General features: G+C 38.3%; 1 pseudogene across 1 annotated transcript in view; it reads left to right on the forward strand.

Moving 5' to 3' along the window:
• The first annotated feature begins 3,543 nt into the window (after positions 1-3,543).
• Positions 3,544-22,962, forward strand: part of LOC112615129 — a 66,086-nt pseudogene continuing 46,667 nt past the window's right edge. The window contains exon 1 of the transcript XR_003117288.1: positions 3,544-3,756. The product of XR_003117288.1 is annotated as a thioredoxin-like protein AAED1 pseudogene (transcript). The remainder of the gene's footprint in view (positions 3,757-22,962) is intronic.

The following is a 22,962-nucleotide window of genomic DNA, read 5'->3' on the forward strand; positions in this document are numbered from 1 at the left end:
AGCTCTGTGACACCCTGAACAAATGTGCAGAATATTTGGTAGTTTGTGTTTTTTCTTCCATAGTCTTCAAACTTTTTTTCTTTCTTTCTTTTCTTTCTTCCTTCCCTGACTTTTCCTTTTCTCTTCTCTTTCCTTCTTTCTTTCTTTCTTTCTTTCTTTCTTTCTTTCTTTCCTTCTTCCTGGGTCTCACTCTGTTGCCCAGGCTGGAGTGCAGTGGCACAATCATGGCTCACTCTAGCCTCAAGCTCCTGGGCTCAAGCAATCCTCCCACCACAGCCTCCCATATAGTCGGGACTATAGGTGTGCTCCACCACACCCAGATAATTTTTTAATTTTTTTGTGAAGATGGAGTTTTGCCATGTTGTCCAGGCTGGTGTCAAACTCCTGTCTCAAGCAGTCTTGTCATCTGCACCTTCCAAAGTGTTGGGATTACAGCCATGAGCCACTGCACCCAACCTTGTTCTTCAACCTTTCTAAGATAAACCACACAGCTGCTCTGTGTAACATGGTTGGTGGAGGTGAAAGTAACTAGTTTCTGAGATTTATTAAACATGCTTGTAATCATTATAATTTGATTAATGACAGTAATTAAATGTTGCATGCATTGCTGCAAGAGAGCTTTCACTCATCTAATTAGTTAAAAACATGGGTAAGGAAAATAAATGCCACTATGTTCTTCTGGTATCACCGAACTGTGGATAAAAATGTCATCACAGTAAGACTATGCCAATGACTCAAGTTACGAGTTTAATACCTGAAACTAGTCAACTTTTCAACAAATATATATTCGCTACTAAATGCCAACCATGGTTGTTGCTATTGAAGATATGGTTCTCAACAAAATAAAGATGCTGCTTCATGAGCTCTTTTTTTTTTTTTTTTTTTTTTTGAGACGGAGTCTCGCTGTGTCGCCCAGGCTGGAGTGCAGTGGCCGGATCTCAGCTCATTGCAAGCTCCGCCTCCCGGGTTTTTACGCCATTCTCCTGCCTCAGCCTCCCGAGTAGCTGGGACTACAGGCGCCCACCACCTCGCCCGGCTAGTTTTTTGTATTTTTTAGTAGAGACAGGGTTTCACCGTGTTAGCCAGGATGGTCTCGAATTCCTGACCTCGTGATCCACCCGTCTCGGCCTCCCAAAGTGCTGGGATTACAGGCTTGAGCCACCGCGCCCGGCCCATGAGCTCTTTAAATAAATGTGTTCACACATTAATTGAATGTGTAGGATAAATGCAATTTATGTCCTTTTGTCTTTCCTTCCTTCCACTGGAAGTTTTCAAGCAGTTAAATAAGTTATTCCTGGAATGTGACCAATGAACCCCAAATTTAAATTAAATTGATTGAAATTGATGCTTTCTAGTACAGACTTTATCCTTAATTCTTACTACATGCTCTGAGGCTTCCTGCTTGAGGCACAAGACAAAAGGGACTGATTGTGTCTGTGTTTATGAAAGTGACATAAAAAATATATAAACTGCAAATAAAAAATGTCTACATATATAAATGACACCATTGTAATATAAAACTTTTCTAACAGTGTTAATTAGTGTCATTTTCGCAAGCAGCACTTTTTTTTTTTTTTTTGAGACAGGGTCTCACTCTGTTGCCCAGCCTGGAGTGCAGTGGTGCGATCTCAGCTCACTGCAACCTCCACCTCCTGGGTTCAAGGCATCCTCTCACTTCAGCCTCCAAGTAGCTGGGACTACAGGTGCTACCACCCTCAAATAATTTTTGTACTTTCAGTAGAGATGAAATTTCACCATGTTGGGCAGGCTAGTCTCGAACTGCTGGCCTTAAGTGATTTACCCCCCTCATTCTCCCAGAGTGCAGGATTACAGGCATGAGCCACCATGGCTGTCCACAAGCAGCAATGTTAAGAGTCATCTATAAAAATAGTTTTAGGTAGTAACTTTTGATTCTTTACATTTTATACATCTCTACATCTGTCTGTAACTGTCATTGGAAGAAAATATAAACTTGAGAGCTTGAAGAGAATACTGGAAATGATATACTTTTTGGCAACTTTTTGGTCCAGATGTAGCTGGCCACTGGGGCTTCTTACTCACATTTTTTTTTTTAATTTTAATCTCAGTTTTGTTTTGGCTGCTCAGTTAAGGTGAATGAGAAATTGCTAGGTACTTCTGCTGTTCAAATTTCTATCTTCTTTGGCTTGAATGTAAATTATCCAGTATCACATTCTCAATATTTCTTTCTTTCAGAAATGGAGACCATCATAGTTCATAAAAGCATCCACAGAGATAACTTGAAGAACTGTACAAATATCTAAACAAGCCAAAATTCATTTTAGTGAGTGGAGTATTTCAGATTGCTGTGTTTCTAACTGATACTTTAAAGAAATATTTGAAAAACATTAAAAATAATTGACAAAAACTTAGCCTGGCCTTTAATCACATTATTTAGAAAATATATTTACTGAGTCAAAAATATCAGGATTTATAGAAATTACATATCCAATTTTCTTATTTCAAAGTGGAGCTGAACCAAAGACTGATTGATTGACTGATTGATTTTTAGAGATGGGGTCTCACTATGTTGCCCAGGCTGGTCTTGAACTCCTGGGCTCAAGCAATTTGCCCGCCTTGGTCTCCCAAAGTGCTAGGATTATAGATGTGATCCACTGTGCCCAAGTGAACCAAAGATTTAAAGAGATTCTGTGAATGTCATATAGATCCATAGCTATACTCAAAATCTTGTAATTGAGACATGTTTATCTTACATTTGTTAATAATTCCAAATTTCTTTCATTTTCTATTACAAATCATTAACATATTCAAAAACAGGCATTCATTAGGGCAATGATCACTAACATTGAATCCCTTGAACACATAAAATAGATCAATAAACTTGGAAAATGCACACATTGAAGGTCTAATCTATAAATTCAGAGATGCTATCTATCCACCATTAATAAGAATCCTACTAATAGTCTTCAAATAAGTCCAGAGTTTGTGGCAGTGTTACACATATTTGGCTAATTATGATATCCATAACTTTTATCTAATTAATAGCTATACAGAGGAAGAAAAATCTGTAATTTCTCTAATCAACAAATGAGCAATCTCTTTTATCATAAAAATATTGTTGCTCTAAAGAAAAATGCTAATAGTTAAAAACAGAACATTTCTGACATAGTTTAGTAGCTCTAATTTGTATAACAATTTGATTTTTCTCTGATTTGTGAAAATAAGCATAATATGTTAAGCAGTTGATTAGCCTTCTAAATGTCAACTTAAAAATCTTTATTTCATGCATCGTATGTGCCAAACATTGGGTTAGCTACTGAGAAAACAGACACATTCTGTGATAGTCTAAGATTGCCTGATTTTTATCTGCATCCTTTGTTATCAATGATGATTAATGAACAAATTTTGTCTAAAAGTCATTATTAAACCAGTCCTTAACATCTAGTTTAAAACTCCATTTTGAAGGAGCTGAGAGCCTTAGAGAGTTTAATTGCCTGTTTCTGAAGAATAAGTTGCTGTTGGGAAAGCATCACTTTCACTTAGGTGGGATGGAAAGTACGGCAGATGGTCATCACTCACAAAGCGTTCCTGCACAGACAGCACGCCAAGCGTGTTGATGGGAACACAGACACTTCCCAGGGTCACGAAATCCACAGCACCGGGCACGTCACATTGCTACAGTGCTACCACCCACCAATTATTCTGAAACTTCACCAGGTAAAGAATGCCTATGACACGCAGTATTGCCTTCAACCTTATGCATGTGCGAATGTCCATGTGAGCCTGTTGAAGAGAGGGAGAGAAAGAGAGACAGAAAGAGAGAGAGAGGGGAGAGGGAAAATTCAAGCAGTTCATATGTTACCAGATGGTGCTGCGCAGTTCCAGGCTCTTGGTGTCCCGAACAAATAATTGGACTTGACACACACACAGAGGAAAGCAAAGCGGCAAAAGTGTACTCAGCACAGTATTCCACTGTTGGACAGGGAGAGCAGACTGACCTCTGCGAGATAAAAACAGCCCCAGCTTGCTGTATTGGATCGTGGTTTTTGCCTTTACTTTTAATGGCAAAAGCCGCAATTACTTTTGCACCAACCTAACAGTTCGGATTCTTTTGTGTGATTTTTTATCTTCTTCTCCTGAGGCTGCCTAATCTCTAGCAAGTGTTTGCCTTTTGATTGATAGGTGGGTTGCTTAGTTACTTTGGCACTTGTGCGCTTGGCAACACCTCCATCCCACAATTTTAATTACATGCATGATATGCAGTCCACATGTATAAACCTTAAGTAGCTGATTACCATGTGGGGTCATTTTAAGGATACTTTTCCTCTCTAATGAGCATGTCCATCCCTGAAGAGCTTCCCCTGAAAGGTTTGGTCCAGATCTCGCCGGTCTTTGGGACCTTCTTACTCACTTTTTTTTTAATCTCACTTTTGTTTTGGCTGCTCACTTTCTGCTTCTTATCTTGCTTCTTGCTCACCTGCCCCTTTACCTTTCTTCTGCTCTCATGCTCTCACTCATTCTGCCCTTCACTCAACCTCCAATTCCTCTGCTATTCTCTTCCTGACCTTTATCACTTGGGACCCACTTGCATGAATCCAGAGACTTCCAAATTAAAGTTGTAACTTTGCAGACTGTGAAGTCTTCATTAAGGTTCTATTGCTACTGTAAAGCAAAAATGAAATTCTAAATCCCCAATCTACTGAAGAGACCGTCTTCTCTTATCCAAGGGGATCTCTCCTCTCCAAAAAATCTGAAAAACTAGTTCAGGCTGTGACTGAGAAGTGTCAGACAGGCCTTGTCATACCTGTTCCCTTTGGAGCTTATATCCAACAGAACTAAGGCTGAAACAGAGCTCGTAAGACTGACAAAACAGACCCTTCTGTGGCAATAAGATACCAAATTCCAACCTGACTCTGGTATAACATCACGTGACAGATTGCAGCCCCTGAAGGAAATCAAAGTACTTTACTCCAAAATAGATTTTCTTTGAGATATTTTGAAATGGCCCTGCAAAGCCATTGCTCGTGGGACAAATGTGCATTTTTTAGGAAATCTCCTTCCCTTTCTTTTCCTGATCCTGAAAGATTTAACTAACAATCTGACATTTAAGTCCTGGAAAGACAGACATTTACCATCTATTCTCTCTGAACCATGCTACTCATAGACTTCATCTATGTAACAAGAACCTTGGCTTCTGCAATCCCCTTAACTCAAGCATTTCTCTCTGCTGCTTTCAACTCTTTAGGCAAAGCTTTAACTCTTTCAACCAATTGTCAATCAGGAAATCTTTGAATCCACCTATGACCTGGAAGCCCCTGATTGGAGATGCCTTGTCTTTCCCAGCCAAACTAATGTATACATTATATGTATTAATTTATGCCTTTGCCTATAACTTCTGTCTTCCTAAAATAAAACTAACCTGCAACCCAAGCACCTTGGGCACATATTCTCAGGACCTCTTGAGGCTGTGTCACTCATACTGGGCTCAGAATAAACCTCCTCAGTAATTTACAGAGTTTGGCTCTTTTTTGTCAACACTATGAGCCCAGTTAAAAAAGAAAAGCAAACTGAAATTTTTACTTAACATTGATTAATCAGTAATTAACAAGGCAGTTTGGTAAAACATAAGATATTCAAAGTAAAGTAAAACTGATAGTTATTCAAAAGAAGCTAAACATAAGATATTAAGATGAGTTAACAAAAGTGTCCAAAAGCTATCCAGTATTCTAAACAGTTAAAAAAAGAAAAAAAAAGATATATATTAAGAAAAATCAAAGTATGGGAAAGACAATTTTTAAATTCCACACATAATTAAACATGCAAAATATGCCAAGAAATAAGTAAATGATTTTTGATAGAGACGTACAGTGAAAAGTTGACCAATGAAAGAGAAGACATTTAAAATTAGTCAATAAAAGGTAAAAGAAACCAATAGGCTGGGTGCAGTGGCTCACATCCGTGAGCACTTTGGGAGGCTGAGGAAGGTGGATCACTTGAGCCCAGAAGTTCAAGACCAGCCTGGGAAACAGCAAAACCCCATCTCCACAAAAAATAAAAATGAAAAGAATTAGCCAGAGGTAGTGGTGTGTGCCTGTAGCCCAAGCTACTCTCGAGGCTGAGGTGGAGGATCACTTAAGCCCAGGAGATCGATGCTGCAATGAGTCATGATTGCACCACTGCACTACAGCTTGGGCAACAGAGCAAGACCTTGTCTCAAAAACCAAGCAAACCAAAAAACCCAAAAATAAAAGCAAATAAGCATGAAACGCACACAGACACACAAATGACAGCAAGATCAGTTCTTCTCATTAACATTCACCCAGGAGGGCAACTGAGATGTTTTTGACTAACTCATTCTCAGGGTTGGAATTTTAAGAATACACCATGACTTGGAAATATGTTACAAAGGAAATGAAGCATTTTTCTTATTTCTGCACTTTTCCCACTGCTAGAATCCCACAGCTAGAATGATATTCATAACCACCCTGAAACAAAATATAAGAATGGGTAGCAGATGTGTGTGTGTGTGCGTGTGTGTGTGTATGTGTGTGCATGTGTGTGTGTAATGTTTGCTCTACCTGACAGGTGGAATTGAGTTTTTCATTTGATTTATTTCATTTTCTTCATCTCCCTTTGAAATTTTTTCTGTATAGAATTGGTGTTACTTTTTAAGTAAAATTGCAAAGAATGGGTATCACTACAATACACATTTTTAAAAAGTGATATCATTGTGGAATGAAAATGGTATCTTGCTTTGAAAGTAAAAAAGCTTATCGATGCCCTTTTCTGAGTAGAAATTCAGTATAAAAAAATCACTTCAACAAAGAGAAGTCAATGTTTTAATTGGAATGAATTGGAACTGAACATACTCTGCCAGAGAGGAAAGTGCTTATTCTTTGACCGTCTCCCAAGAGACATGCTGTGTATAAACATCTCAAGAAAATGAAGGAACTTTATTTTTAGTAACTTTGTACAGAAACCTTGCTATGTTCTACGACTTTTTTCTTTTTCTTTTTTTTTTTTTTTGAGATGGAGTCTCACTCAGTTGCCCAGGCTGGAGTGCAGTGGTGCAATCTCAGCTCACTGCAAGCTCTGCCTCCTGGGTTCATGCCATTCTCCTGCCTCAGCCTCCCGAGTAGCTGGGACTACAGGTGCCCACCACCACACCCAGCTATTTTTTTTTTTTTTTGTATTTTTAGTAAAGACAGGGTTTCACCATATTAGCCAGGATGGTGTCGATCTCCTGCCCTCCTGACCTCGTGACCCGCCCGCCTCGGCCTCCCAAAGTGCTGGGATTACAGGCGTGAGTCACCGTGCCTGGCCCCACTTTTTTTTTTCTTTTTTTTTCTTTTTTATCACAAGCAGTTTGTAGTAGTAGGCAAAGAAAACTACTAATAAAAACCTTTTATTGCATCCTTATTTGTGTCAGATATTTTCCATAGAACTTTAAGTGCAAAATTCACAAATACTTTTTTGAATGTTTGGATGTGTTATTTTTCTATTAAATTTTTGTATTTAAGGTAGTTTATGAATGATTTTAAGTTAATAATTTTTGCATAACTTTCACATTGTTACATTCATGTCAGTTTTGCAACAAGTCTTTCTTAAGTAATTATTTTGTGTTTGTCAATTATTTTCTGAATTCTAATGATTTCAGTTTTATTGTTAACACCAGCATTGTGTACCTTGTGGTAATGTAATAACCTTGTTTCAGTCACATGGGTTTGTTTCAGGCATATATTTTAATTAAACATCAGTTCAATTGGACATCAGGCTCCCAGGGAAGAATTATGCATTTTACCCACAATACGAGTATGTTCTAATGTCTAATTTCTGTCTATCTGTGCCTGGAGAAAGTTAAAATATTCATCTCTTTTGGTTAAAATTATGTAATAGGATGACTTCTGTAACACACAGAAGATTTGATGGCAGTGCCTAATCTTTAAGATAATCTTCCATTAAATATAATATTTAATTATTTTTAAGATGATCTTTAAGTGAGGAAGACTGTCCATTCCTGTTTTCAAGTTAAAGGAAATGAGCACTGCTAGATTGAGATTGAGTCATAGCTGAACATTGGCATTTACTGGACCCAATACTGTGTGGCAGTCTAAGCATGTCTAAAATAAATCCATCTTTCAAGCTGATTTTGGGTTCTTATGCACTCTGTCAAATCACTATTCAAGAGTTTCTGGGCCAGATGCAATGGCGATTGCCTATAATCCCAACACCTTGGGAGGCAGAGGTGGGTGGATCACTTGAGGCCAGGAGTTTGAGACCAGCTTGGGCAGCATAGTGAGACACTGTCTCTAACACACATACATACAAGTTCTTGGACATTTGTTTGAAGAATATCCTTAACACTGAGAAATGCACACTCTTGCACTCAATGAAATTGATTTATTGCCATTCACATCATCCTACATAATTATCTACCTTAAGCTTCCATGACAACTGAGTCTTTATGCAAATTAAAAATTGACTTTAAACTCTATTTTACCCCAGGATTCTATTTCCTCCCTCTTTACTTAATACCTCCAAAGTCTATTGGAATATAGTTCCTGTCATCAGTCAAATTCTGCCTTTCCTCTTTTTCACAAAGGTAGCAGTTTCTAATCCAGAAAGCGGTCCACACTACAGCCTGTGCGTTGTCTGATCTGTTCATAGTGATATCTAACAAACATTTTCTTCTCACTGTGGGTTTCCGACATTGCATATCTGACAGGTTAACAATACTGTAGTATGTCCTTACGTATCATACATTGTCTGTCTGAAATTGGTCATTGATATTGGTTTGCTCTCTCTAATCTGTCTATGTTTCTTAAGGTCAGACAATAGGTACCAAGTAGAGGAAAAATAGATTTCACTGGCAACTCATGTGCTAAGCTTCCATCAGAGCCTTATGCAGTTAATTTTGTACCATATATTTAATTCTGGAAGTCTACAATGAGCTTCTGAGGTGAGATGGTGAAAACTTTTTATTTTGTAGCAGTTTCAGGGTCCTTTTTGTTGCTTTTCTCCTGCTCAAAATTTGGTGGGTGTCACCGTCAGTGTCTACATTGATGGCGGAAGGTCTCACTATGTTTCTTGCTGTCCATCATGAAAATGAGAGGTGGGAGGTTATGTTTCACTTTGACTTCCTGTCTGACCATGAGGTTTGCATGTACTCAGATGCTGTGTCTCATGGCATTGATGGTGAAAATTCTCCTTTATTTTACCCCATTTCTTTGACTATCTGGGTTGAGGCATCTTTAGCATTGGCTTGGTGTCTTCTTTCTGTGTTTGACTTCCATGTAGATTCCCACCCCCAAAATAAAAATCCGACTCTGATGTTGGTCTGAGATGCTGAGGCATGTGGCTGTTTCAGATGTGCTGAATTTTTAAGGTAAAGCTGCTGCTATGTAACAGATATATCATTCCATTCATGCTGGCATTTTCCTCGAAAATACAATGTACTTTACGGTATCTTTTTGTTTATTGTATCTTTATCTTGTTACCGAAGAAAGTTGTGCTTAACAAGGGGGAGGTCCCTGCTTCAAGCAGTGTTTTGAGAAAAGGTGACATATATTTAATAATATCTTTTTTGTTGTTTTTCAGAGACAGGGTCTCACTCTGTAGCCCAAGTTGGAGTGCAGTGGTGCAATCATAACTCACTGCAGCCCTGCTCAAGCAATCTTCCAACCTCAGTCTCTTGAGTAGCTGGGATCACAGGCATGTGCCACACTGCCGGGCTAATTTTTAATATTGTTATTTGTAGAGATGGGGTCTCCCTATGTTACCCAGGCTGGTCTCAAACAGCTGGCTTAAAGTGATTCTCCTGCCTCAGCTTCCCAAAGTGCTGGGATTATAAGCATAAGCCGCCATGTCCAGCCCTGTTCTTGATATTCTAAATGTGCACATATTATGTCCAGTTACAAATTTTTGGTCACAAGTCTTTTTTAGCCCATTATGGTCTCCCAATGTGGGATATACTGATTTCTTCAGCTTCACAAAATTTTCCTCTGCTATTAGGAATTTTGCATACAGCCTACTCTGTTTATTCTCTTGTCATGAAATTCATTTTAACTTAATTTCATAATGAATGGATTAAGCTTTAATACTGCTTGGCTTTTTTTTTCTTTCTTTTTTTCATGATCATTCTTGGCTTGAAATTCCTATTCTCATATTTGTTCTTCAGCCATATCTAACTTGCTATTCATTCCATCATTGATTTTTATATGTCAATGATGAAAAATTAATTTCCTTCCTCTCCTTCTGATGTGATATTCTCCAGCATATGGCAGACAATGTCTTTGAAGATATTCAGTGTAGTTTATTTAAAACGTTGTTCCATTTTCTCTGAGTTTCCTTGACTTTGTCATTGTCTGAACATAAGTTCAGGGGACCTTGTTGACAGCACAATATTTTTCCATTGTTGGCAATTTATTAAAGGTTTGTTTTACTTTATGTTTAAGATTTGCTGAATTCTGTCTGCGAGTGGCATACACATCTGTTTATGGGAGTGTTCTTTCTGTGATTGTGATAAGCTGTAGAACATGCCTCTGGGAAGATGTACAGCATATGAGAGCGGTGAAGACAACATAAATGTCTGTTGCCTTTTGAGAACATTTTATGCTTGTGGAGTTTCGTGAGTACCCTATGTTGACAAGCCAAGTGTTAAGACAATGGAGAAAGAATCATACACCAAGCAAATTTATATAGTGATAGCCTCACAAAAAACTGATACCTTTTAAATGAGATAAATTGAGTGATTAGAACTTATAATTTTGTAATTTCCAAAAGGATTTTTTTTAAATTTGAATAAAAAGTACAATATTATATGTCACTCGATTACAATTTCTGAAACTAGGCACAAAAAAGAAGCAATCATTTCTACCAAATCAGGTGTTTAAAAAGGTCTGGAATATCTATATTTGGTATGCAAGAAAAAAATTCTTAAAAGAGAATTAAAATCATGTATGTGGGTTTGTGTAGGTTTTCCTAAATAATTTTAGCTCAATAAACCATCCATCTTACTGCCAACAATGCATGTAAAACATAAAAAATAGACTAAGCATAGTATCAAGAAAGAAGCCATTGTAATATACATGGACACGTACAACTCATAATTGTGCTCATTGGAAATTACGCCAGAGAGATAAAAACAACATTCAAATAAAAACCTGTACACAAATGTTCGTGGCAACTTTGTGTAGAAGAGCATACTCCAGACAGGCACAATGGCTCACACCTGTAATCACTGCACTTTGGAAGGCCAAGACAGAAGGATCGCCTGAGCCCAGGACTTTGAGACCAGCCTGGGCAACATGTCAAAATTCTGTCTCTACAAAAAAACCCTGTTTCTACAAAAAAATACAAAAAATTAGCCTGGTTTGGTGGCTTGTGCCTGTGGTCCCAGCTACTCAGGAGGCTGAGGTGGGAGGATCCTTTGAGCCTGGGAGATTGAGGCTGCAGTGAGCTGTGCTTGCACAAACTGCATTCCAGCCTGGTCAACAGAGCGAGATGCTGTCTTTAAAAAATAAATTAATTAATTAAAAAGATTAAAATCCTAGGAAGAACCTAAAAGTCATTGAATGAGTGAATGGTTGAATAAACTGTGGCATCGCCGTACCGTGGAATATGAGTGAACGATAGAAAAAGCTATTGATGCACACAATAACCTAAGTAGACCTAAAGGCATTATGCTAAGTGAAAAGAAAGTACATATCAAAATGTCATATACTGCGTGATCTCATTTACAAAATATTCTCAAAATGACAAATGACAGAAATAGAGAAGAGATGAGTGGTTGTCAGGAAAATTGCGTGGGTGCAGCAGGTGCTAACAGAAGCACCAGGAGGGGCATCTTTTGTGATGATGGAACAATTTTTAATCTTGATTGTTTAGTAATTATGCAAACCTACACATGGGATAAAATGGCATAGAATTACACACACAGGGACAAACATTATTGTGGGATTATAAAAAGTAGTAAAAACTGAACAAGGTCTGTAGTCTCCTTACCAGGATTGTACCAATGCCAATTTCCTGGTTTTTATAACATACTACAGCTGGGTGAGATGTCACCATTGCACGTGGATGGGGTGATGCATCATATGGGATTCTGTGCTATTTTTGCAACTTCCTCTGAGACCATTTTAAAATGAAAAAAAGTAAAAGAAAAAACTCTTAAGTATTCTTGTAACCAAGAAATACAATATAGCCACTCCACCTTCAACACACATCACATTTTAAAATCCAATATTCTGAGTTACAACTTGGTTTTGATTTATTTTTTGGAGGGGGCTTTCAAAACAAATCATGTACCAGTTATTTTCTCAACAGGAAAATATCTTTTCCTTAATATATCCATGGGTTTCTCTCATATTTAATTGTAGACTCTGCTGCTTAAAATTCACATTCTCATAGACACCCTCTGTCCATCCTAAAATAAAATGGAATCACTGTAAAATCTCTATATCAGGGGTCTCCAGCTGTTTCTACAAATGGTCAGATAATGGATATTTTAGGCTTTGTGGGTCAGTGGTTTCAGTTACATATGCTTAACTCTGCTGTTTTAGTGTGAAAGCATTCATATGCTATATATAAGTGAATGAGTGTGGCAGTATTCCAATAAAACTTTATTTACAAAAATGGGTGGAGAGCAACACCTGGCCAATGGGCTGTAGTTTCCAGACACTCTATGCTATACTTACAATTGTTTTGTTATAGTGCCTACAACTATGAGGACTTGATACCATATCATATGAGTATGTTTATTGCCTCTCTCCCTACATGATTTCCAGCTCCATAAGAGTGTGTTACTATATTCCCAGCACTTTGCTGGTTCACCACACAAAGTAGGCACAAAATAAATACTTGTTATATGCATACTTGGATTCCTGACTCAATAATTGAAATTCAAAAGTCCAAGAAGGCCAGGCACAGTGGCTCACGCCTATAATCCCAATACTTTGGGAGGCCTATGTGGGTGGATCACTTGAAGTCAGGAGGAGTTCGAGACCAGCCTGGCCAACATGGCAAAACCCTGTCACTAATAAAACTACAAAAAAAATTAGTTGGGTATGGTGGCGGGCACCTATAGTCCCAGCTGCTCAGGATGCTGAGGCGGGAGTATCACTTGAACCTGGGAGGCAGAGGTTGCAGTGAGCGGAGATTGCACCAATGCGCTCCAGCCTGGGCAACAGAGCAAGACTCTGTCAAAACAAAACAAATAAACAAAAAAATCAAAAGTCTAAGAAACAGCCAGAAAACATCAATGCTATTGAAAGTTGATTTAACATTTATGATACAGTTGCTTTGAAGATAAAATATAAACACCAAAATAAGATCATTGTTTTCAAGTTGTTGCAGGAAGTCAGGGACCCTGAATGGAGGGACCTGCTGAAGCCATGGCAGAAGAACATAAATTGTGAAGATTTAATGGATATTTATTAGTTTCCCAAATTAATACTTTTATAATTTCTTACACCTGTCTTTACTGCAGTCTCTGAACATAAATTGTGAAGATTTCATGGACATTTATCACTTCCTCAATTAATACTCTTGTGATTTCCTATGCCTGTCTTTACTGTAATCTCTTAATCCCATCATCTTCGTAAGCTGAAGATGTATGTTGCCTCAGGAACCTGTGATGATTGCATTAACTGCACAAATTGTTCGTAAAGCATGTGTGTTTAAACAATATGAAATCTGGGCACCTTGAAAAAAGAACAGGATAACAGCGATGTTCAGGGAACAAGGGAGATAACCATTAGGTCTGACTGCCTGAGAGCTGGGTGAACCAGAGCCATATTTTTCTTCTTACAAAAGAAAATAGGAGAAATATTGCTGAATTCTTTTCCTCAGCAAGGAACAGCCCTGAGAAAGAGAATGCATTCCCAGGGGTAGGTCTCTAAAATGGCCGCTCTGGGAATGTCTGTCTTATACAGTTGCAGATAAGGGATGAAACAAGTCCTGGTCTCCTGTAGCGCTCCCAGGCCTATTAGGATGAGGAAATTCCTGCCTAGTAAATTTTAGTCAGGCCGGTTGTCTGCTCTCAAACCCTGTCTCCTGATAATATGTTATCAGTGACAATGGGTGCCCAGTGGGACATGAAATTTCATTAGTAATTTTAATTTCACCTCAGTCCTGTGATCTCGCTCTGCCCCCACTTGCCTTGTGATATTTTATTACCTTGTGAAGCATGTGATCTCTGTGACCCACACCCTATTCATACACTCCTTCCCCTTAAAAAAATCACTAATAAAAACTTGCTGGTTTTGCGGCTCAGGGGGCATCATGGAACCTGCCAACCTGTGATGTCTCCCCCAGACACCCAGCTTTAAAATTTCTCTCTTTTTTACTCTTTCCCTCTATTTCTCAGACTGGCCAACACTTAGGGAAAATAGAAAAGAACCTACGTTGATATATTGAGGGCTGGTTTCCCCTGATATCAAGCTATAACTTTTTATAAGGATTTAGAATCATTCAATAAAATCCAACTTATTAAATATGTTTCACTCTCCAATCTAAATATCACTATTATTGATTTTCCAAAATTACTCAAAAGCATTTTGGTAAACTGTTCATGTTTTCAGAATATCTTCTGAAAAAAAAATCAAAAGCTTTTAGGAATAGTTAACTCTAATGCCGCTGGCTTTACATGACATTCTCCTAGGAACTTAGGTGGTGATGAAGGGAATGAATTTTAGAATGAACTACAGTTTTTATTATTCACTTAGTCTCTAATGCAGTGAATAGAGTGACATTAAACACTCACTCCCAAGACAAAACAATTACCTTTTAAAACTACATTCCAAATACCAGATGCAGAAATTCTCAGAAACATACCCATGGCAAAGTGGCAATGTTCTTCCCATTCTAAATAGTTTATTGAAAACTCAGCTCAGACAATAAAACAACTGACTTACTGCAAAGATAAATGCAATAAAATTGAGTTAAATTAATCTTTAAATTATACTCTGAAGGGAAAATAAGACTACATTAGAATAAGTATAGGTTGCACAGAGGACAATTTCTAGTAAAAAAAAAAAAAGTGTAATTTATAACCTGTATCAAATTGTTTTTATGGCATTTTTTAAAGTTCAAGGTTACAAGTGAGTTTCTATGCAAACAGTCCTAATTCTCTGTCTTTTCAGTCCATGCCATGTTGCTGATCATTCAGTGAAATTATTCAAAATAAAGGTTTTTCTTGTGAAATATAATTAATCAGACCACCTAAATATTATTAGGCAGACCATCTATAAATAGGCAGACCATGTAACACACTGGGACATGTTTGTGGGTGGAAGGGGAAAGTCATAAATATGTGACACACATACCATAATCCATGGATTTCCTAAGCAAAAACAACTGGTGGCCACCCTAAGTCATTAAAAAAGATGCCAAAAATAAAAATAACCTTGCATTGCCATCAAATAAGCCATCCACTTAATAGCCAGAAGTAAAAATCTTCTCAAAATATCTTCATCCTATTGCTCAGAGTTAATAAAATTATTAATTCATTGATAAATGTAGTCAGCAAAAAAATTATATTGGCTGTCTTCTTTTTTCTTTTTTTTCAGTACAAGGTCGCACTCTGTCACCCAGGCTGGAGTGCAATGGTACTATCTCGGCTCACTGATGCCTTCACCTCCCAGGTTCAAGTGATTCTCCTGCCTCAGCCTCCTGAGTAGCTGGGATTACAGGTTACAGATTACATGCCCAGCTAATTTTTTTGTATTTTTCGCAGAGACAGGGTTTCACCATGTTAGCCAGGCTGGTCTTGAACTCTTGATCTCAAGTGATCCACCTCCCTCGGCCTCCCAAACTGCTGGAGTTATGCCTGACCTTGATTGTCTTTTAAGTTCCAGTACTGCCAACACTGGCCATTCTTTCAATTAATGCTTATAATGTGTCATTTGAGCCACCTGTCCTATGTCATCTGAGAGACCAAAGAGAGATGCCCTTTTATCAACAAAGAGGGCTCCTAAAATTAAGGAAACAAAAGTTACCTATGGGTGAAGGTTCAGGCTGTAGTTGGCAAGGCAAATTTCTAAATTCCCATGGCTCAATTCCCTAAGATAGGAGCTATCAGGCAAATTATCCAACCCCTTCTAACTCTGATTTTCAATCCAGACCACTACAACTCTGACTGGACAGAGGACTGGCCCCACAAACCTTCTTTTCCGATAAGCAACTGCAGATCTTACCATCAGTTTCAGCAGCTTACAGAGGCTGTACACAAATTGTCTTTGTGTCCTATTGTTCACTTTTTGACATAAAGAGCTTAATTCTACCTCATCACCATCATAACCATCATCATCATTATCAACATCACCATTGTCATTGTCATCATCATCATCACCATCACCACCATTTTAATGCTAAAACTTCACACCAAAGTGAACATGGGATGTATGCTACATATGTGTCTACACAATCTGCATGAGCTTGGCTCCTCTCATAAATATGGATAGCTTTCCTCCCAAGCCTGCTGAATATGTGTGACTCTATTGTGTAATATGGACCCTGTGAAGCCTAAAACCCAACCTGCCCTTCCCCTCTTCAAAAAGAGAACATCTTCAGTCCACCCCAGAAACTATCTCTTTCCAGTATGCAAACCAATTATCACCAATAAAGCTCTTTTTTCGACTATTTAGCCATCCTGGTGTCTTTTGAATGCCATATAGGAATCTTTTTTTTTTTTTTTTCCTTTGAGATGGGATCTTGCTCTGTTGTCCAGGACTGAGTGCAGTGAAGTGATCACAGCTCACTGCAGCCTTGACCTCCTGGGCTCAAACAATCCTCCTACCTCAGTCTCCTAAGTAGCTGGGACCACAGTCACATGCCACCACACCTGGCTAATCTATCTCTATATATATAGTTTGTAGAGATGGGGTCTCACTATGTTGCCCAAGCTGGTCTCAAACTTTTGGGCCTAAGTGATCCTCCCACTTTATCCTCCCAAAGTGCTGGTATTAGAGGCATGAGCCACTATGCCTGGCCTGTAGGAGATTTTGAAGGGACAAAGGTCGAGCCCAAACATACTTAGGGAGAAAAATTAAATGACTAGTGCATGAGCCCTCATATTTTGTTTGGGATACTAATGTGTTGGAAATCATCATCCCTTAGGAAATATAGGAGGAAGAATATTATGGAATTTGGATACATCATAAGTCTTTCTCTTATAATTTTGGAATCCTTTAGCTAATCTTAGATTCATTTTGGATAAATATATTCAAGATATTTATGTGGGCCGGGCGCGGTGGCTCAAGCCTGTAATCCCAGCACTTTGGGAGGCCGAGGCGGGTGGATCACGAGGTCAGGAGATCGAGACCATCCTGGCTAACATGGTGAAACCCCGTCTCTACTAAAAATACAAAAAACTAGCCGGGCGTGGTGGCGGGCGCCTGTAGTCCCACCTACTCGGAGGCTGAGGCGGGAGAATGGCGTGAACCCGGGAGGTGGAGCTTGCAGTGAGCCGAGATTGCGCCACTGCACTCCAGCCTGAGCGACAGAGCGAGACTCCGTCTCAAAAAAAAAAAAAAAAAAAAAAAAAAAAAAGATATTTATGTGATATCCAAATGTATATGTGTGAGATTACAGTTACATTTATCAAAGACATTTTAATATCTTGTCCTGGCATAGTGGCTTATGCCTGCAATCCCAGCACTTTGGGAGGCTGAGGCAGGTGGATCACTTGAGGTCAGGGGTTTGAGACCAGCCTGACCAACATGGTGAAACCTGTTTCCACTAAAAATACAAAAATTAGTCAGGCATTGTTAGTACACCCCTGTAATCCCAGTTACTCTGGAGGCTGAGGCAGGAGAATCACTTGAACCTGGGAGCCATAGGTTATTGTGAGCAGAGATCACACCACCACATTCCAATCTGGGCAACAGAAAAAGACTCTGTCTCAAAAAAAAATTTAATATGTTTATACTTATCCAATATATTTATTTACTATATTAAATATATTCAATATAATATATTTATTTATAATATTAAATATATTCAATATAATATATTTATTTATATTATAAAATTAATATATATTATTAATATAATTAAATATATTTAATGTAAATATATTAAATAAATATATTGAATATATTTATCAAGTTGTATTAGAGTCCAGAATTTAGCATAGGATTCTGGTCTAGTGATTGATTTGCAATGACTGAGTAGAGGTGATTGAAGACAAGTGTTTGGATCAAAGAACCCAATGTTTTGGTTCTATAGCCTTCAAAGGGTGGATAATTGTCTTGAGAATCATTATCTTCCTTCTTTTTTGTGACCTTTGATTAGCGTGCATGTTGAGGGAGCGAGATAGGGTTAGAAAGCTCTCATAAAGACTAAGGACACGCATCTTACCTTTATCTTATATTTTAAGACATATCCCAAGCAACTATTCAACATATTCAAGTTTTACTCTCCAATAAATATACTTGGTATTAAAGAAAGGTAAAAACAGATTTCTTCTGGCACTTTTCAGAAGCCTCCATGACATGGCGTCCAGCTCCCTGAATCTATGCCTATGATATGCCTTTAGGGAACAGGCCAATACTCCCTCCTCTTGGCTACCCAAAAAATGACTCCAGTGTACATTTCTGCCTATTTTTTTCAAGACACAAACTCATTAGAGGGGCATGGTGCTCTGTTCCTCTTCTTCCCTTTCAAAGCAGAGGTCAGATATTCAGGGTAGTTTTCCAAGTTACAACTTGAAAGAAAATATTCCCCAACTTTACCAAATCACTTACTTCACCATTTGTTGGTTTAGGAATCAAGTTGTCATTAATTAATGAACACCAACACCACTCCATCCATGAACCCCTTTCAGATAGAGTAGGAGTGTATTTAATTGAAGATCAGTAACTTGGCCAAACAAGAGTGCCACCTAAGCTGAACAGAGCCAGCCATTCTGGTTTCCCTTGAGGTATCTTTTATGAGCTATACTACAGTCAGTCATCTGGATCCTTAATATCTCTTAGAAAGCCCCTGAGAATGGATAGGCATGGTGGCTCACGTCTGTATTCCTGGCAGTTTGGGAGGCAGAGGCAGTTGGATCACTTGAGGTCAGAAGTTTGAGACCAGCCCGGCCAACATGGCAAAACGCCATCTCTACTAAAAATACAAAAATTAGCCAGGCATAGTGGTGCACACCTGTGGTCCCAGCTACTTGGGAGACTGAGGCACGATAATCACTTGAACCTGGGAGGCGGAGATTGTAGTGAACTGAGATCACACCACTGCACTCCAGCCTGGGCAACAGAGTGAGACTCCTTATTAGTCTGTTCTCATGCTGATAATAAAGATATACCTGAGACTGGGTAATTTATAAAGGAAAGAGGTTTAATGGACTCACAGTTCCATGTGTCTGGGGAGGCCTCACAATCATGGTGGAAGGCAAGGAGGAGCGAAGACATGTCTTACATGGTGGCAGGCAAGAGAATTTGCTCAGGGGAACTCCCACTTATAAATCCATCATATCTCATGAGACTCATTCACTACCGTGAGAACAGTATTAGGGAAACCACCCCCATGATTTAATTATGTCCACCTGGCCCTGCTCTTGACACATGGGGATTTACAATTTAAGGTGAGATTTGGGTGGGCACACAGACAAACCATATCACCTGGATTCATCTCTGCTCAAATAAAAGCCAGGTATGTGTGTGTGTGAGTGTGTGTGTGTATTTTCATAAATGGGTATTTAATATATGTGTGTGTGTATATATATATACACACACACTATATATGTAAATGTTTTAAATATATATTTTTTAATAAATGGGTTTTTATTTCAAAAAAATATAAACATTACAAATGACATTGTTGATCTATTTGAACTGAGATGGGGGCTCCTTTGCTAGAGTAGTTTTCTTCCATTCTTTATCAAAATGTTACCTTCATAAAGCACAATGACTTATTCTCTAGTACTAAATAAAATTGTTCATAGCTTTCTAAACAACAAAGCTACAGGCAGAATAGGTATGGTCACCAAGCCCACAAGGTTCTTAGATCTCATAGTTATGAACTTTAGGAAAATCCTCATGGGTAGTTACCTCAGCCAATTTCAACTCCTTAACAGGTCTTAACATCACCTACATCTGAAAAGAGCAGTCTGCCGAGGGAGTTAAGTAAAGACAAGGGAAGTTTGTAATAAACAGCTCAATTTATTCTACAGGGAAGACCTTAAAAATGTAACGCAAAATCTGATTTTGCCCTAGATGTGTTTGTAAGTTGGACTTGACATTTCTACATAAGTAGGAAGGAAAAAACCTCAATTTCTTTATTATCTCACACCTTTCAATAACATATTCTATCTGATTAAATCCTTACAGCAATGAGAAGATTTTATAATCTTATAATTACAATCACTGCCACTATCATATTTCACTATCATTGTCTTCATCATCATCACCACCATCATCACCATCACCATTATCATCATCACCATCATCATCATCACCACCATCATCATCACCATCATCATCATCATCACCATCATCACTATCATCCAACACCACCAATATCTATCACCATCATCCTCATCACCACCATCATTATTATTATCATCACCATCACCAACACAATCATCATCGCTACCATCATCACCACTATCATCAGCATCAACTTTGCCATCAGCATCATCATCACCACCATCCCCATCACTGTTATCATCATTATTATCACCATCATCACCACTATCATCAGCATCCTCTTTACCATCATTATCATAATCATCACCACCATAACCATCACTATTATCATCACCATCATCATCACCTTATCACCATCATCGTCCCCATCATCATCGTCATCATTCCACCATCATCATCATCATCCCAGTAATTATTAGCATCATCCCCGTCATCCCCATCACGATCATCATCATCACCATCACCATCTTCCCCACCTACATCATCATCATTATCATCATCACCATCATTATAACCATCACCATCACTATCATCATTGCTATCATCACCACCATCATCATCCCTCACAATGTCTTGCATGACAATCCAGGGATTTCCATCAAATTAAGAGACACAATGTCTGTGGTCAGCAGAATAATGGCTCTCCAAAGTTGTCTATCCTGAAACCTGTGAATATTTGACTTTACCTGGCAAACAGGACTTTGAAAATGTGATTAAGGACTTTGAGATGGGGTGTTTCATCCAGATAGACCAAATGTCATTACATGAGTTTTTCAAGGTGAAAATACGCGGTTAAGGAGGACTCCTAGTTATATGACCTGAGAGGGATTAATGCACCATTAATGGCTTTTAGGAGGAAGAGGGGACCACTTGCCCAGAAAGGTTGGCAGGCTCTGGAATCTGGGGATAACTCTTAACTGACAGCTGGCAAGAAAATTGGGTGTTAATCTGCCAACAACTTGAATTAACTTGAAAACAAATTCTTTGCAAGAGCTTCTGGAAAAGAACACAGCCTCCCAAGACATTGATTTTTGCCCAGAGAAACCTGTGTTGGACTTCTGATCTAGAGAACTGCCAGATTCTAGATGGATCACCTTTCGAGCAACTAAATTAGTGGCGACCTTTTACAGCAGCAATAGGGAAAATGCAATAGCCTGGAAGGAGAACACTTAAGTATGAAAGTGTTAAAAATATTCTACACAGCTGGGGAAAAATTCAGTTACACATGGAAAAGATAGGTAGTCTGTATTTAATTGAAAGGTACTAATGAACAAAGACAGTGAATTAAAAAAGAGGTACACTCTTAATTGAACACTTGTTGGCGTAGCATCCTGTCAGGATGCTGAAAAAATAAAGAGGTACCGGTATCCTAGTGGTCAGTCCCTAGCTTGTAGCTCTGAGTCTGATTTCAAGCATTCTCCAGGACACTGAGAAGAACCAAAGAAAACACAACACGTTATTTTGGGTAAAAACCCACAAAAAAGTGAAACATTTTGTTCAACAGTGAGAAAATAATTTAAAAATTCAGAAACATTTTCTTCAAAGACAAAAAAGTAATTAAAATGAAAACAAAAGTATGGGAAAGATTTTATGGTGGTGATGAGGGATGGATGGAATATTAATAAAAACAGTGCAGGGGTGATGATTTGTGAAACAGGCAATATGTGCTTGGGGAATAATTTATTACTTGATGGTACTGCCGGTGGCTTCATTCTGCAACTCCTCTAGTTACACACTGGGATTTTTATTGTGTATAAGTTTATACATACAATAAAGCAAAGAGTTGATAAATTATTAGGAGCTTATTTTCAACATAACAACATAGATATAACAAGTTGGCAATTTTCACCTTTCAACCATCTACTTGCAACATATGTAACAGATGGTTGAGACAGATACAATAGACACACAGAGAGAAACATCCATGTTGTTTTTACAGCAAATACATATTTCCATACAAAATTAGGTGAAATACATGATTTTTTTCAGAGAATACAGAATCAGAAATAAATACAATTTGCAATTAGAAAATTACAAATTAAAAGTAATTTTAATTATACATGTCAGCTTGTCAAATATTAATATCACAGAACCTTGGAAGTTGGTAAACTTATGGGAAGTAGGCACCCCTCATTTACTTTTGATGGAGTATGAATTTTTATAATAATAGCAATAATAATAATAATAATCTTGGCTGGGTGTCGGGGCTCATGACTGTATTCCCAGCACTTTAGGAGGCCAAAGCAGGAGGATTGCTTGAGGCCAAGGAGTTTGAGACCAGCGTGGGCAACACAGGGAGACTCTATCTCTACAAAAAATTTTAAAAAATGAGTCAAGCATGGTGGCAAGGGCCTGTTACGTTAGCTACTCAAGATGTTGAGCTGAGAGGATCACTTGAGCCCAGAGTTCAAGACCAGCCTTGGCAACATGAAGAGATACTGTCAAAGCAAAAAATGAAAATAAAAAGAAGACCAGGCACAGTGACTCAACCCTTTAATCCCATCACTTAGGGAGGCTGAGGCGAGAGGATGGCTTGAGCCCAGGAGTTTGCAACCAG

This window comes from Theropithecus gelada, chromosome X (genome assembly GCF_003255815.1).
Source record: "Theropithecus gelada isolate Dixy chromosome X, Tgel_1.0, whole genome shotgun sequence".
Classification (NCBI taxonomy): domain Eukaryota; kingdom Metazoa; phylum Chordata; class Mammalia; order Primates; family Cercopithecidae; genus Theropithecus; species Theropithecus gelada.